We start from the raw sequence: 17,500 nt of genomic DNA, 5'->3' as shown, positions 1-17,500 counted from the left end.
GCTGGTCTTTAAATTGCATTATAGGTTGCTGTCTTTCATATACCATTTATCTCTTTTGTCATGTACCTCCCTCAACAGTAACAGAAGAGAGGCTTCTTGGATATCTGGAGACAAAATGCAAACAAAACCACATCTTTCCTTTCTCGAGAACAATTGGACAGAGAACAAGTGGAGCAATACCAAGGGAACTTATGTGCTTACTTTTGAATGTTCGAATACCACAGAAGTCATGGAGGAATTGTTATAAGAAATTTGATTTGTACTCGAACAAGAAACTCAAAAGTCCTGTCTTACTTTCGAAGGACTTTTTGGAAATCTTGAAGCGAAACGATGAAATATTTGTGTTTTCCAGACTAGAAGTTAACCATTTTATATCTAACGTTGAAATATTTGCGTTTTCAAGACTAGGAGTTATACCTTTTTTTTATATAACGTTGAAATATCTTTTGCGTTTTACAGACTAGCAGTTACACATTCTTTTCTTGTCGAATACTGAAATATTTGTTATACTTTTTAGTAGTTTTACTTTTTTTTTAATCTAATGCTGAAATATTTGTGTTCAGCAGGCTAGCATCTATGTATATACATTTTTTTTTTTTATCTAAGAGGATTTCTGACCAAGGGCAACAAAACTGATTACATAAAAAGCCAACTCGAGGTGTCAGTCCCTAAAGAAGACAGTTCAAAAGCGAAGTAAAATCGTGAGGTTACTTTCTCCCATCGATCCTTATTCCGTCCATATTACAAATGCAAGAATTGACCAGTGCCTTCACTCTTTCATTTCTTTCTCTTGCAAGACTGGCGCTCTCTGTCTGTTTCCGTTTTCCTTCTTCCTAGGACTTGAACTGCTACAGGAGGAAAAATTCAATACATATATGAACACTCTGACTCGTATTTTTCTTATCTTACTAGTTTATTATTATTATTTTCATGGATGGAGGTCGAGAGAGACAAAAGTGTTATGAGATGAGATAATTCTAGACTAGTTACTATTTTTTTCACCTTTTTTTTCTTAAGGAGCGGCAGATTAACAGGACTTCCCCTCTTCCTTATTTTTACGCCCTTGACTTGCCTCCTTCACATATCAACACGTACATTCCTGCCTTTCATCTTGACTCCGGGCTTCAGATTCCAATGTTTTATCTTCCTGGTGACTGCCTCAAGTGACGTGAAGAGAGCTTGTGTTCTGAACCCTTTGCCTGCTGTGGGTTCTCCTTCGGTCGTCTCAAGAGAGGAGCATCAAAACGCCTTAATAGCTAAACTGATCTTTCTTTTGGATCTTATACTTGTTTTTTTTCTTTCTCTCTATCTCTCTCTCTTTTTTTTATTTTTTTTAGAGGGGAAAGGGAGTGGGATTATAAGCTGTATTTTTTTGTCCAATTTTCCTTTTTTTTGCTCTTCCCTGATCTTTCTAAAACATTAAAATACCTTATGTTTTTTTTTTTTTTTCATATGCTGTATTTTTTTTTATATCTATTTTTTTCCCTTTTCCTCTTTTCAGGTCTTCCGAAAACATTAAAAAATATCCCGTCTTTTTTCGTTATTTTTTTTCCCCTTGCCAGTCTTCCCAGTGAAATGAATAATAAATAAACAAAATGGTCTGGTTCTAGTCTATTTTCCCCCTTGGTCTGGCTTCGCAATAAAAAAAAAAAAAAATAAATGAGGCTTAATAAAATGGTCTGCTGGAAGTTTACATTATAATTTCGAAAGACTGAACTGACAGCAAAGGGAAGGCTTGTGAAACTCAGAGCTTTTAATGTCTTCAGTCTTATATTCACTCACTACAATTGTCTAAGAGTATTGAAATAAAAAAAAAAAAAAGGTTACTACTAAAAAAAAATAATAAAATAAATAAACAGTTATCTTGAGCACTGATATTAAATAAAAAAAAAAAGGGACGTACTGTGAATAAAGATGAAGGTAAAGATTAAGATAACAGTAGACGGAAGTGGTGATACTTGTTTAGGTCTTGTCACACTCAACCATTTATTACATTACATGGTTGTCTGCGAAATATTTTAAAACGTAAACAATAATCTTTCTCATGGATGCACTGCTCGATAAAACTCTCTCTCTCTCTCTCTCTCTCTCTCTCTCTCTCTCTCTCTCTCTCTCTCTCTCTCTCTCATACAGTAACCACAACCCTTTGCTCTAAACACCATCCAGAGGTGACAGGAGACTGGAAAATTTATAAAGTCCTGGGGCGCCAGTGAGGCCACAACTACATACTGAGGGACAGGTTATTAAGGAAGCTGTGGCGCGGCTGCCAACACCACGCCGCCACGCACGCTACAGGATGGATTGCCGCCAGATTACAATGACCGGTGAAAAAATGCAGTTGAACCCCATGAATTTAAACTTTGGAACTAAAAAAAATGTTGTATCTGACATTTTTTATTTAATTACTAACCTCTCCATCTTTTTTTTTTTTCGTTCTACATCCATCTCTAAACATTAAACTGGGTAGAAATTGTTAAATCTATTCCTTTTTATTCCCTTCTTTCTTGTAGATGCTTATAAAGATCACATACATTGCTTTTAGTGCAGTGAATTGTCTCATATTGTTGTGAAGGGTACTCATTATCATCAGACTCTTGTAAGAATGATCTGTAAAAATGTACTCCTACTGTACACATAACACTACAAACTGGAATGACTAATGAAAAATGCAGGTAAAGTAAGATTTGAATGGCAGGAAACTAAACTCATGGAACGAAAATAATTACAAATATACTTATGATAAACGTAACTCTGTAGAAAATCCATCTATATACCTGCCACATACCACGGACTGCAGATTACAATGACCGATGACAAAAAATAAATAAGATAAATAAACAAAAAGAAAAAAAAGCTCCTAGAAATTAAACTCATGGAAAAAATAAATAAATAAAAATCCACAAAACACTCAGAATAGACGTAATTCATGTGAGGCAGGTCTGTGTAAAGTCCTGCACACGTACACGCTGCAGATTGGAATGATCGGTGAAAAGGTGCATGATAAAGTAAGAATTAAACTCCAGGAAACTAAACTTATAAAGAAATTTCATAAGAGAGGTCTGTAGAAAGTTCTCCTAGTACATACCTGCGTATACACACACACACACACACACACACACACACACACACACACACACACACACACACACACACACACACACACACACACACACACACACACACTGCATAATAAAGTAAAAATTAAACTCCAGAAAATTAAATTTATCAAGAAAATTGATTAGAAATGCACTCAACGTAAACTTAATTCATTGCAATTTTATAAGAAAGGTCTGTAGAAAGTTCCCGTAGTACACACACACACACACACACACACACACACACACACACACACACACACACACACACACACACACACACACACACACACACACACACTGCATAATAAAATAAGATTCTAAACTCAAGGAACTTAAACTTTAGTAAAAAAAAAACTAATAAAAAATATAAAAAACATTCAAAATAAACTTATTAGACTTTTATAAGAAAGGGGCATAGAAAGCTCACACACACACACACACACACACACACACAAACCTGACTGAATGGAAGGTTGGAAGGTCGAAGGGTCGAAGTGTCAGATGTCCCGCCCTTACCTGCGAGGGGCGCGGGCCTCCTGAAGGGTTACTCACGAGCCACCAACTCACCTGTGAAGACAAACAAAAGACCCAGGTGAGGAAAGCAATTAGCGGTGATTTACGACGCGAGTACCATTCAGGCAACACAAAGACACACCTGAACTCCCACGCCACATTAAAAGCCTCTTCTTCCACTCCTCCTCACCTTTAACTTACCTCCTTTCACCTTACCTCGCCCCCTCCCCCTCCTCCCTTTTCTCCCCCGGGCCTCACCTCCTGTCATCACTAAATCTGATTACCCAAGTCCCCCACACTTATATAATTTCCACTTGCCAGGCGGCGGCTTCCACACAAGGGTAAGCTAATACATGCTGGATGTTGATTTATGTATAGAGATGCCAGGCTTCCAGCGGCCTCTCGCGACCCCCGCCTCGCTCAGACAGCACTCACACCTCCCCTCCTCCCAGCCTCTTCCCCTCCAGTCCCACAGCTGCCACCCCACGTGTACCTCCTCCCTCCCTCCCTCCCTGTCTCTCCCAGCCTCTCCCCATTAGATATTCTCACATATCTTCTCCCGACTATATCCTCGCTCTCAAATATTTCCTTCCCACATCTCTCTCTTCCCTTCCAGCACATCTCTCTTCCATTCCCTTCCAGTCACATCTGTTCCATCCCTTTCTAACCACATCTCCCCTCCCACATCGTCCCACCACTCCTCCCCATCCTTACACCTCATCTTCCATCCCCAACTCCTTCCCCATCCTTTAACAAGTTCACAGTCCCCTGCAGTCACACGTCTCATCCCCTCCTACCAGGAAACCCCACCTCCCTCCCTCATCCCTTGCTGAACTCTACCTCCCCAAGATTTAACTAAGAACTTTATTCTGAAATACTAATGCGCCGTACCTCCGCTACTTTCTAAACCCTCCAGTTTATGCTACACAGGTTTTGAAGATCCTTTTTACGGTTCTAATGAAAGACTAATAAGATTTCTACATAGTTAAAAGGAGAAACAGTCTTGAAAAACCGCTTAACTATCTCAGTGGCCTTTGAAAATAGTCGTGATGAGGGAGCAAAGCATTTTCAAAAGGCTTTAGTTGAAGTTACACGAGTTTTAAGGATGCTTTTACAGTTGTGACAGACTAAAAAGAGTTCTACATTACTAAAAGAAAAAAAAAAAAAAGCAGTCTTGAGAAATCGTTTAATTATCTCTGTGGCCTTTGAAAATAGTCGTGGTGAGAGAGCAAAGCGCTTTGAAAAGGCTTTAGTTAAAGTTACACGAATTTTAAGGATGCTTTTACAGTTGCAGTGACAGACTAAAAAGATTTCTACATTATTAAAAGAAAAAAACAGTCTTGACAAGCAAGCTAATCATCTCTGTGACCTTGGAAAACACCCGTGGAGAGAAAGCAAAGCGTTTCTAAATACGGGCCTGAGTGTCTGCAGTGAGAAATACGCAACATATCCAAAAATCACACCGCTCGTGTCCCTAAGTCTTTCCTCCCTGTCTCTCTACATCACAGCGGACAGCGAGCACTGGTTCACGGTCACCCATCAGCTCGTGCTCTTGCTCTCTAATTACTTGGCGCTATTATCAGGGTTGGTGCGCCTCATGTAACCAAAGCGCCTGAATATGCTAAAACATGTAAAACAAACCACACGCTGGAATTAAGTTTGCCGGTTAATTTGTGAGGATTTCTTTTATTTATTTATTTTTTATTTTTTTATTTATCTTTTTGGTTAGTGTCCACCGTCCGTGTTTGTGTGAGGAGAAAATGTGAATGTTTTTAGAATTTTAGATGATGCAAGATACCAGCTGATAAAAGAATGCTGGTGAAAATGGTCGCTTGGACAGAAGACGAGATAAGAAAAAAAAAATAAAAAAAAAGCACGTAAAAATTATAATGGTGGAAAGTGATACTGTTGTTTGTTCGGGTAAAAAAAAAAAAAAGAAAAGAAAAAAGAAAAAAAAGAAAAAAAAAGAAAAAAGAGATAAAAATAAAGAGAATAATTGGAGAGAAAAAGATAAATAAAATGTTGATGCCTGCAAAGTTAAAGATAAGATATAAAAGCGGATTAAATGACAATGAAAAAAATATATGATGATAAATGATGAGGCAAACGTAAATATAATAAGAAGAGGGGGGAAGAATAATAGTTCAGATGAAAGATAAAAAAAAAAGATGAAAGTAGATAAAATAAAAGAAAATACAATCATTTAGATGAAAGACATGAAAAATCATTAAGTTTCTCTAATCCTTCACTTCTTTGTACTTTATTGTTCTATTCATCTTTTTCCTCCAATATTCATCCTTCTACTCATCTTGTTTATCTGTTCCTTATCTGATATTCTCTCTCTCTCTCTCTCTCTCTCTCTCTCTCTCTCTCTCTCTCTCTCTCTCTGGAAAAAGCGATACGATGCCAAAATGAGATTCCTTCAATGGAAAAGACGCCGTACGGATCCAGTTCTGAGCTGCAATAAGAGAGAGCAAGTCTACACCGCTCCACTCCTTGCTCTCTCCCCCTCTGGGTCTGCTGCAGGAGGGAGGCGAAAGGGGGAGCTCAAGTATGGTAGTGTGTGTGTCAAAGAAAAGATATATTGGATAAAAAAAAAAAAGGGGGGTGTGGGAAATTACGGAGATATTGGGAAAAAATGGAAAAAAAATAATGTTGCGAAAATTTGGAAAGAAAAATGGAAGAGAAAAAAACTGGGAAAGAAAATAGGAAAGAAATATGAAAAAAAATAATGGAAAAATAGGAAAATTTGAAAAGAAAAAAACATGGAGTGTAAAAAAGTGGAAAAAATGGAAAAGAAAAATGAAAAAAATGGGAAAATGGAAAAGAACAGTGGAAGAGAAAAAAAAAATGGAAAAGAAAACAGTGAAAAAAATAGAAAAAAACTGCCAAGAAAATAATAAAAAAAATTAGAAGAAAAAGTATAATACACAGCACGTACGTAAATTATCACAAGAAGAGAAGGTACATTGGACACAGAATAAAGGAACACATGGGGGGGAGGGAAATCTCTGTTAATGAAGGAAAACTGGAAACAGAGCTCGACTACGAAGTATGAAAATAAATGAACAAATAAACAGAGTTAATAAAATACAATAAAAAAGAAAGACTGGACGAAACGAAGGAATATATTGGAGAAAAAAGATGAACAAAAATAGTGTGATATATATATGAACAAAATGAAGATGGGAACAATAAAAAGGGAGAAAAAAACAATGAACTGATAGAATATGAAGTGAAGGTTATGAAATGGAGCGAAACATTTAAAGAAAATGAATAAATGAATAAGAGTAATAACAAACAAATAAATAAATAAATAAACAAACAAAATAAGCAGTTGTCATCTTACCAACACAGACAATGGCTACCTCCTCCTCCTCCTCCTCCTCCTCCTCCTCCTCCTCCTCCTCCCCACTATGATTATACTTTTCATCCTAGCTTCCTATCATCTCCTCCCCCCCTTCCCCTAACCCTTTCCCTTCCCCCCTCCCCTTCCCGCCACAACGGACTCCAGTGATACGCTCTTAACGTCTGTCTAGAGGAAGAGGAAGAGGAAGAGGAGGAGGAGGAGGAGGAGGAGGAGGAGGAGGAGGAGGAGGAGGAGGAGGAGGAGGAGGAGGAGACTAAAAAAAAAAGAGAAGTGGAAATAAATAAAAAAATCTATAAAGGAAAAAAATCTTGATGAAGAACAAGAAGAAAAAACAAGAAGAGGAACGAGAGGAAGAAGAAAAGGAAGAAAGTGAGGAGGAAGAGGAGAAACAGAAAGAGGAGGAAGAGGAGGAGGAGGAATCAATGAGCAAACGAGAGAATGAGCCTCATCCATCAAGCTGCAACACGAACTGGCCGAGTTTCTGAAGTTTAGCCACCAGGAGGACGAGAACACGAGGACACGAGGGCACGAGGACCAGGACTACAGGAGGAGGAACACGTGGAGGACAACTAGGCGACGAGGATAAGGAGACGAGGAGGAGAACAACAGGACAAGGAACAAACACAGAGATACAAGTGGAAGACGAGGAGGAACAACGGAAGACTGCAAGATACACAATCACAGACGGGGATGAGGACGAGGAGACGAGGAACACAAAGGAAGAACAAACACCAGCAGATACGTTGGTTCTTTCAGGTTTGTTTGTGTGGACTATATGATCTAGTAAAGTGAGAGAAGTAAGATATAAGAGACGAAGGCTCCTCCCCATCCACTACTTCCTCGAGTCTGAGTTGAGATGAAAGTAAGAAATGAAGGGCAATGTAGAGGTATTGTGTGAAAATTGAAATTGGTGGTTTGAGGAGGAGGAGGAGGAGGAGGAGGAGGAGGAGGAGGAGGAGAACAGCAACGACAGCATTTCCAAGGACAACAATGATGATGACGAAAATGGCAAAGACGAAGACGAAAACTGATAAAAAAATAAATGAAAAAGATAAACCACGATAAGATGAGAAGAGAAGAACGAAGGAGACGAAGTAAGTCAAGGACGAGGATTAGGAGCACGAGGGCGAGGACGAGGAGCACATGAATGAACACGCAAGAAAGGAAATGAATAAATAAAGGCTGGCAAGAGAAAAAGAAACAGAAGAAAAGAAAAAAAAATTGTGTTTAGCTTCTTATACGAGAGAATTTTTTGAGATTTTGAATTACAAGAAAATGCACCAAATATCAACATGCATGAGAAATAAAGAAGTAATAATAGCGATACTTATTTGCCACACAACGTTCACTTTTCTGCCCGCCACAGGTAAAACTCCAAAGGGAAAATACTAATATGCAAACCTAAATAAAAGAAATTAACTTTTTTTTTTCAGAACCTTTCATCCTGTTTTCACAATCCAGTAATTCAAAAGTAAAAGAAAAAACATAACTACTTTTTTTCATTTAATAAAAAAAATCTATCTCCTTTATATATTCCAGATAAATAGATAAAGGTGTAAATAAATAAGCTGATTAAATACCACCGTTCTTTCAAAAGTAAATAAAAAAAAAAACGTAATTACTTTTCTTCATATAATTCAAGAAACATTTACCTCCTTTATGTATTCCAGACACATAAATAAATAAGGAAATAGATAAGCAGGTAAATACACCACTGCTTCTCTGCCTATAATACAAATAACATTTCGCGTCCTTCTTTCTTATCTTCATAATGAAAAAAAAAACAATTAAAATTATTAAAAATACACTTTCCACTTTTTTTTTATCTAATGAAAAAAAAAACTAATATTTTCGTAATAAAATAATATTCCACCTCCTTTAGATAATCCAAAAAAATATAATCCAATAAAAATAACTTCCAACTTACTTTTTATATATTTTGCTAGAGATTTAAGTTACATTTTTCTCATCTAGTCATTTCTCTCCCTCACTGATCAGTACTTTCAATTACAAATGCACAATCAATCATCATCATCCTTATCATCATCACCATCATCGACAATATCATTATCATCCTTATTATCATTACATCATCATCACCATCACCACCACCACCACCATCATTACTATCTTCAAGGCAATGACTATCTCCTCCTCCTCCTCCTCCTCCTCCTCCTCCTCCCTCTCCTCCCCACACTGGCTAAATTACCATCAATTATTTATTCCAAGTTATCTTAGCAGGACTCGTGAATAATAAATACAAACACCACCACTACCACCATCACCACCACCACCAACACCAACACCACCACCACCACCACCACCACCACCACCACCAAGTACCTCATAAAAATTCCAGTGCCTCATTCCAGTAACACCCACATCCTCTCATCCTCTCCCACTCATCCACCTCCCACGCAACACCATAGACACCACCAGCACCATTTTTCCAGCAAGAGAGGGACGCAGGGTAAAAGCCAGAAAAAAAAAATATACAAGAAAAAACAAGGATAATTGCTACGCCCTTTAAATTTTGTAAAAGATTCCTGGAAGTGTTGGGATTTAGTTCTGTAAGTGATTTGATAGTCTTCTCTTTAGCCTTTCCCTCTTCTTTCCTGTTCTTGAGTCACAAACCATTCTTGAAACGTCTATCTTCGTTCTACAGTCTACTCTGCACATTATACAAGATAGAAATGCCAAGGTGTATTGAAAACGTTGATGGATTTGGTTGTGGATATACTTTAATGCTCCCATCTTAACTCTTTCCTATTCGACACACCATCCTTGAACCACACACGATTCTGAAACGATTTTTTTTGTTCCACAGCCTCCTCTGCATGTTACTATCTTTCATGTAAGTGTGGTACTTGCTTTGGCCAACTAGATACAAATATACGAAAGGATTCACTGAGATACCAATCCCCAAAAAACGAGCTAAAAGATCTAATGTTTTAATTGCATCTTTCTCTCCTGTCGGTGCGTTTAAGTGTTTTGTACAGAGCTTCTGACATTAAGAGTTGTTGGCTATCGTAAGAACGTAAGAAAATAAGGGAAGCTTCAAGAAGCCAAATATGTATTCAGTTCTCTTTTATATAATAAAAAAAAAAATATACGTCTTTTGTTCTTTCGAGATTTAAAATGCATATTGTTTTTTTTTTTTTATCAGTCAAAAAGCTTTCTTAACTTCTCTATAGATGTAAAAATATCTAATCGCCTACTCTCCAAAATATGGATCAACTTCTCCTTTATGTTAGTGAAAAAGCCCCTTCTGCTTTTTTTTTCTTTTTTTCCCGTGATCTAAAATACATGTAACTTTTTTCATCAGTCAAAAAACTTTCCTTATCTCCTTTTAAATGCCAAAATATTTATTCACTTGTTGTCCAAAATATGCGTCCACTTTTCCCTTATGTCATTCAAAAAAGCACTGTTTTTTTTTCATGATCCAAAATGCATCTGTTGACTTTCCATCATTCAACAAGCTTCCCTTTACCTTCCTTTGAATGTAAAAATATCTAATCGCCAATTCAAAATAAAAAGATATTTCCCACTTTTATAATCGGAAATGCATCCACTACCTTTCCATTGTTATTAAATAAAACATTACCAGCCCTCCAATATATATATATATATATATATATATATATATATATATATATATATATATATATATATATATATATATATATATATATATATATATATACTCAACATTTTTAAAATGTGCCTTTCACTTTTTTTTACAATCCAAAATACATCTCCAAACATTTTTTTTTTATCATACAAAAAAATATATATATCTATATATTTCCAGTTACACCCCAAAAAAATAAAAGACCCCTCCACTGCCCTTTAAAAAATTCAAAACAGTCCCTTCCCTGGCTTTTCATATTCTGAAAAGCACCTTCAAATTTTTCAGACTCCAAAATGTACCTCGGAACTTTTTTTAACCATTCGGAATGAGCACTCGCCTTCTTCTATTGAGTCAAAGGAGTCCAGCCTGCCCTGCTTTATATAATCACTTGCTTAAACACATTACGTAAAACTCTCGTACACTTTCAAACACCTGACTTACGTATTCTCTAGAACGTAAAGGCGAAAACCACTGAGACTTTTCCTTAACTCAGAAAAAAAACTAAAAACTTTAGTACATTTTCAACCATAACTTATGAAGACTAAAACCTCTGAATCTCTTCTCCATAATGCTACGGAAATTAAAAGCTAAAATACTCTTTCAAACACTGTACTTGTTCCGCATTGCCTTACAAAGACTTAACCTTCTCCATAACACAACGGAAGCTAAACATTCCTACACATTTTGGCTTAAACGTGCTAGCAAAATGCCTAATCGCCACAGAATTGCGTCCTTTCCTGGCAGCTTCATCCCTCACTGCCACATAATCCCTCCGTATCGCCCAAAAAAGTAAAGAGAATGTAAGAAAAAGAGGATAAAAGACTTCTCTGTTGTCCTCCCCTCAGGTTTTCGTCAGCGAGGGAGACACAAGCAGGGGAACACGCAGGCCACTTCAGCAGGTGTTCAGGCAGCAGGTAAATCCTAATTCCCTCCCTTCGCCGAAAGAAAAAAAAGTGCAAATTTCAGGTGCTAAACACTCAACAAAGCAACACAAACGGGGCAACACAAAAGACAATCCCGGCAGGTGTTTAGGCAGAAGTTAATCATATTCTGTCCTTGTAATTCCCTCGCTTCGAAGAAAAAGTACAAATTTCAGGGGCTTAACACTCAATAAAGCGACACAAGCGCCACTTTTCTTCTTATTTTGGTAGGAAGTGTATTTTATCACTTAGTAATTTTGATTCGTCAGATATGAAAAATAAAGAAAACTAAAATGAGACAAGCTCGACGAAACTATTCAACACTAAGAGAAACACAAACAGAACAAGATACAGTAAACAATATCGGTCGTTACTTTGACATCATTTTAACTCCATTTTGTCGTTTCAGTTTGCTTGATTAAAGAAAGAGAGTATGAATAGTAAGACCTACACATTTTTCTAATTTTCGTCAGGGAAAGGAGCAAAAAATAAAGACATACGCCACCTTAGTTGCTGTTTTGTTGGTAATTTCTGTCCAGGTGTCCCTTCAATTCCCCCCAAAAAAGTAAATAAAATAAAATAAAGAGAATTACTCATAAAATTTTCGCCAGGAAGAGAAACACAAGCAACACAACACGTAAGTAACTTCCATCTCTTTTTTGACATTATCTAACTTTATTCTATTCTTTTAAACCAATTCATTCACTACCCCCTCAAAAAAAAAAAAAAGTACAGAAAACGAGAAAGTAAAAGAATGCGTGCACACTTTTTAAACTTTCGCCACACACACGCAAAAAAAAAAAAAAGTCATTTTGATTTTACTTAACCGTTTACTGTCCTTTATTCACCAAAAAGGAAGTAGAGAAAAGGAGAAAATATAACAATACGTACGACTTTTTAAACTTTCGCCACAAAAGAGATACACAAACAGAACAGCACATAAGCAGTTTACATCGTTATTTTGGCATTACTGAAATTTATTGTCATTTTAAACCGCTTGATTAGAAAAAAAAAAAAAAAAAGAAGAAAAGTACAGAAAAGAAAAAAGCACCAATACGAACACACTTTAAAAATTTTCGCCACAAAAGAGATACACAAACAGAACAGCACATAAGGAGTTTCCATCGTTGTTTTGGCATTACTGAAATTTATTGTCATTTTCACCCGCTTGATTAAAAAAAAAAAAAAGTACAGAAAAGAAAATGCACGAATACGAACACTTTAAAAATTTTCGCCACAAAAGAAAATCAAAAACAGGACAACACAAGCAATCTCCATCGTTGTTTAGGCAATACTCAACCATATTCTTTCCTTTTAAACCGCTTGATTCACAAAAGAGGTCTATAGAACACAAAATAACAGATTACGAGCAGAGTTTTTAGCTATTCGCCACAAAAGAGAAACACACACACATAATCCATTTTTCATCCTAACGTAGCTCAGTGCTCAATATTACTCTGCACGTTATCCCTTTGATTCTGCACGTTATCTCTTCAATTTGAAAAAAAAAGAAGAAAAGAAAGAAAAGAAAAAAAAATATATATATATACATGTTATTTCTTTGACTCAAAAAAAGTAAAGGAAAAAAAGGAGAAAATAAAGGAAGAAAATGAAGAAAAGTCGATACGTTATTCCTTTGACTCGAAAAAATAAAGAACGGAAAAAAATAAAGGAAAAGGAAAATATATACGTACGTTATTTCTTTGACTTGAAAAATATAAAGGAAGAAAAGTAGAAAAATAAAGGAAGAAAAGGAAGAAAACATACACGTATTCCTATGACCTGAAAAAAAAGAAAAAGTAAATATATCTATACCATATTTCTTTCACTTGAAAAAAAAATAAAAAAAAATATTCATCATTCCTTTGAATCGTGAAAAATTAGAAAAAAATTGCATACATTTCAAAATTTTCATCACAAAAAATAAAAGAATAAACAAACAAATAAATAAATAAATAAATAAATAAATAAATAACACTCGAAAAAAAATAAAAAGGAAAAATCATTCATCGTTCCTTTGATTCGTGAAAAATAAGAAAAAAATGGCATATATTTCAAATTTTCATCACAAAAAAAAAAAAACTAAACAAACAAACAAACAAATAAATAAATAAATAAACCACCACACAAAGCCATTACAGTCACTATTCCAGCAGTACTACGTTACCCACAATGCAATCTCATATTCCCCAGCAAATCATATCACGAACCTAATTATTTCTTTTTTCCTCCTTCCTTCTCTCCAGCATAAGCCAATGAGATTAATTTTACCACAAGAAACTTACCAGAAGCATATTATAAATTAGACCAAACGACTGAAAGCTATTTCGTTCCATGCATCCTTTCATCATTGCTTATTTTTCTTCATTTTTAATAAAGGTAATCCCGCAGGAAAAGTAAGTTTTATATATATTTTTTTTTACTTTTCCGAAATTAATTATCAATGAGAACATGCAAACAGAAGGAGAAGGAGGAGGAGGAGGAGGAGGAGGAGGAGGAGGAGGAGGAGGAGGAGAGAAAGAAAGACGAACAAGACATGGAAAAGAGGAGGGCAAGGAATGAGGAGAAAAGATGAGAAGGAAGGAAGAGAAGAAAGAGGAGGAAGAAGAGGAGGGAAGAGGAAGAAGAGGGAAGAGGTAAGCAATGAAAGAGGAGGAGGATGAAGGAAGAAGAGGGTAAGGAGAAAGAGGGACAAGAAGAGGAGAGAGAGAGAGAGAGAGAGAGAGAGAGAGAGAGAGAGAGAGAGAGAGAGAGAGAGAGAGAGAGAGAGAAAATGGCAAGAAGACAAATAACTGAGAAACGAGAGAGAAGACATAAGAGAAAAGGATAAAGACAAGGTAGAGTACAAAGAAGAGGGAGGAAGGGGAGAGAAAGGAAGGGGGGAGGAGGAAAGAGTGGAGGAGGAAAGGAGGGAAGGGGAGAGAGGAATGGTGGAGGAGGGAAGCGGGCGAGAAGAGGGAGAGACAGGGGGAGAGAAGGAAGGGGATAGGAGGGAAGGAGAGAGGTGGAGAGTAGGAGAGGGAGAGAAGTGGAGGGGGAGAGGGAGGGAGAAGCAACTGGTGGAGTCACGTGGAGGGAGAATAAGTATTAAGTTGCTTGTGAACACCCTGCTCTCTCTCTCTCTCTCTCTCTCTCTCTCTCTCTCTCTCTCTCTCTCTCTCTCTCTCTCTCTCTGGTTCCTTCCTACATAACTAAAAAATAACAAAAAAAAAAATGAAATGAAATACGAGCTTTTCTGTATGTATGTATGTATGTATGTATGTATGAAAGTGCACCTGTCTGCCTGCCTGTTTGTTTCTGTCAATCTGTCTTTTGGTTTCCCTATACGTCCGTCTGTCTGTCTCTGTCTGTCCATCTGTCTGTCCGTTCGTCCGCCTTTTTTTTTTGTCTTTTTGTCACTGTCTCTCTCTCTCTCTCTCTCTCTCTCTCTCTCTCTCTCTCTCTCTCTCTCTCTCTCTGCACATTGGCCAACAGGTGCTCAAGTGTCGTGTTTTCCGCGTTGCGTCACAGGTGTATCGTCAAGCTGACTAGCATTACTTGGCCAAGGAGGTTAACAAGAGCCGTTGCTGTGCCTCCTCCTTCTTCTCCTCCTTGCACAGCGTAGTGACTCAGGCAGTAAAGATGAGTAAAGATAACATAGAGTGTACACCTCTGTTCTCTCTCTCTCTCTCTCTCTCTCTCTCTCTCTCTCTCTCTCTCTCTCTCTCTCTCTCTCTCTCTCTCATTTTGCAAACCTTTTATTTTCGTTGCCAATTTTCTGCCCTACTTTTCTCTAAGTTATCTTTGCTTCTATCCTTTAATTATTTTTTTCTTTTCTTCCCTTACGAGAGACACAAGTCAACATCCCCATCTCTCTCTCTCTCTCTCTCTCTTTCCCTTCCCTCTATGTCTCCCTTACCCCATTTCTCTCTCCCCTCCCCCTCTAAATCATTCACCAAACCCAACCAAGCCAAGCCAAGCCAAGCCATCGTCAGTGCTCTTTCGCTCCTTACCTCACAAACCTCTCCCATCGTTCCCTGACTAAACACTGAATGGTCTGCGCGCGAGCACCGGGGAGGCGACAGTCGAGGGGGACATTAGCGCCTAAGTGGTTCGTCGTGTCGCTTTCTCGCCCGATCGCCAAGTGGTTTCTTCCTTGCCTCCTCCTCGCTGACCTCTATTTGTACTATCTGTGTTCCCTTAAACCCATTAGTTGTTGTCTTGTTTTGGCTTTTAGTATCTCTCTCTCTCTCTCTCTCTCTCTCTCTCTCTCTCTCTCTCTCTCTCTCTCTCTCTCTCTCTCTCTCTCTCTCTTGTGGTTAGTGGAATTATATTATTTTTTCCAGCGTAATCTCTCTCTCTCTCTCTCTCTCTCTCTCTCTCTCTCTCTCTCTCTCTCTCTCTCTCTCTCTCTCTCTCTCCTGCATATATTCATGAGGTTTGTCGCGTCAGGAAACAATTCCATGAGGGACGTGAGGATGCGAGGCGTGTGAGCGAGTGAGTGAGCGAGTGAAGGTCAGTGAATGTGTGAATAAATTACTGAGTTAGTGAGTGTAATTTAGTAGTTAATCAGTCAGTCAGTCAGTCAGTCAATCGGACACTCCTTCACTCACTCACTCACTCACTCACTCACTCACTCGTTCAGTAAGTTTATTGATCAGTCAGTTAGTCATTTCACAGCTAGGCACTCACCACTCCAGTCAGTAGCTAATTGGTCAGTAAGGTAAGCTCATTAACTAGTCAGCCAGTCGGTCAGTCAGGTCAGACAGTCACTACTTCAATTGTCCTATTAATTCAGTAACAATCAGGAAGGTCACCAAGTTTACAGTCAACCATTAAATCAGTCACGAGTCACTAAATCCGTCACCCAGTCAGTCAGTCAGTCAATAGATCAGTCAAGTACCTGTCAGTCAACCAGTTTAATAATTTAGTTGAGTCTCTGTCAGTCAGTCAGTTCAGTCCCTCTTATCCATCAGACAGTCAGTCAGTAGGTTAGGTAAGTCAATCAATCAGTCAGTTAACCAGTTCAGTCGCTCTTAATCCAGCCAGTCCACCTGTCACAGCCTCAATTAGTCCCCTTCACCTGACGCACCTGTGAATCAATGAAGCTCGCCAACAAAAACAGTTTGAGCGCGCCATTAGGAAGCTTCATACCGGCAGCGCTTCGAAACGGCAAAGCTTTACCGGCGGTGCTTCATCTGCATCTGTATTAAATTCTGTTCACCATTACTGCCTTTGTTAATCCTCGTTTTTATTTATTTTTTCCTTATTTTCTTTAGGTTAGGTCTGGTTGTTAGATTAGATTAAGTTAGGTTAGTTTAATTTAGTTTAGTTTAGTTTAGTTTAGTTTGGGTTAAGGTTAGATTAGGTTAGGTTAAGTTAGATTAGGTTAGGTTAAGTTAGATTAAGTTAGGTTAGGTTTGGTTAGGTTAGGTGAGGTAAGGTTAAGTTAGATTAGGTTAGGTTAGATTAGGTTAGGTAAAGTTAGGTTAGGTTTGGTTAGGTTAAGTTAGGTTAGTCTAGATGAGAACATAAGAAAATAAGGGAAGCTATAAGAAGCCATCAGGCCTATACGCGGCAGTCCCAGTTTTGTTTGGTTTAATTTAGGTTAGGTTAAATTACGTAAGCTTAATTTAGGTTAGATTTTCTTAACTTTATCTATACTTTTATATCATTACTGTTGGCCATTAATGATTCTTTTCGTCAATCCTCGCTTTGATATTACTTCTTTTTCGTTTAGCACAAGATTCTATTGAAGCAACGAGGAGAAAAAAGATGAAAATATTACTGACAAGGCAGTAATAATGTAATCCTTGCAACCTAAAAACGTGATGTTATGTCATGTCACGCTATTTCCTCACTCGAATCTGTAATATATTGAAGCTCCCGAGTCTATTAAAACACTAAACTCACCAACTTTTTAAAAACATCCTGTTATTATCTTCTTGGTAGCGGCATTACTGAGAGGACTTTTCTCATCCTCCCTCCC

At 37.5% G+C, this 17,500-nt stretch overlaps 1 long non-coding RNA gene across 2 annotated transcripts in view; it reads right to left on the bottom strand.

Annotated features, from left to right (window-relative positions):
• Positions 1–17,500, bottom strand: part of LOC135112350 (uncharacterized) — a 53,403-nt gene that overhangs the window by 1,850 nt on the left and 34,053 nt on the right. For both annotated transcript variants that reach the window (XR_010274290.1, XR_010274289.1), the window contains exon 2: positions 3,556–3,665. This is a non-coding gene — a long non-coding RNA (uncharacterized LOC135112350). The remainder of the gene's footprint in view (positions 1–3,555; positions 3,666–17,500) is intronic.

The sequence above is a fragment of the Scylla paramamosain genome, chromosome 23, assembly GCF_035594125.1.
Source record: "Scylla paramamosain isolate STU-SP2022 chromosome 23, ASM3559412v1, whole genome shotgun sequence".
In the NCBI taxonomy this organism is placed as follows: Eukaryota; Metazoa; Arthropoda; class Malacostraca; order Decapoda; family Portunidae; genus Scylla; species Scylla paramamosain.
Note: the sequence above shows the minus strand (reverse complement) of the source record. Positions and strands in the feature narration are given on the sequence as shown.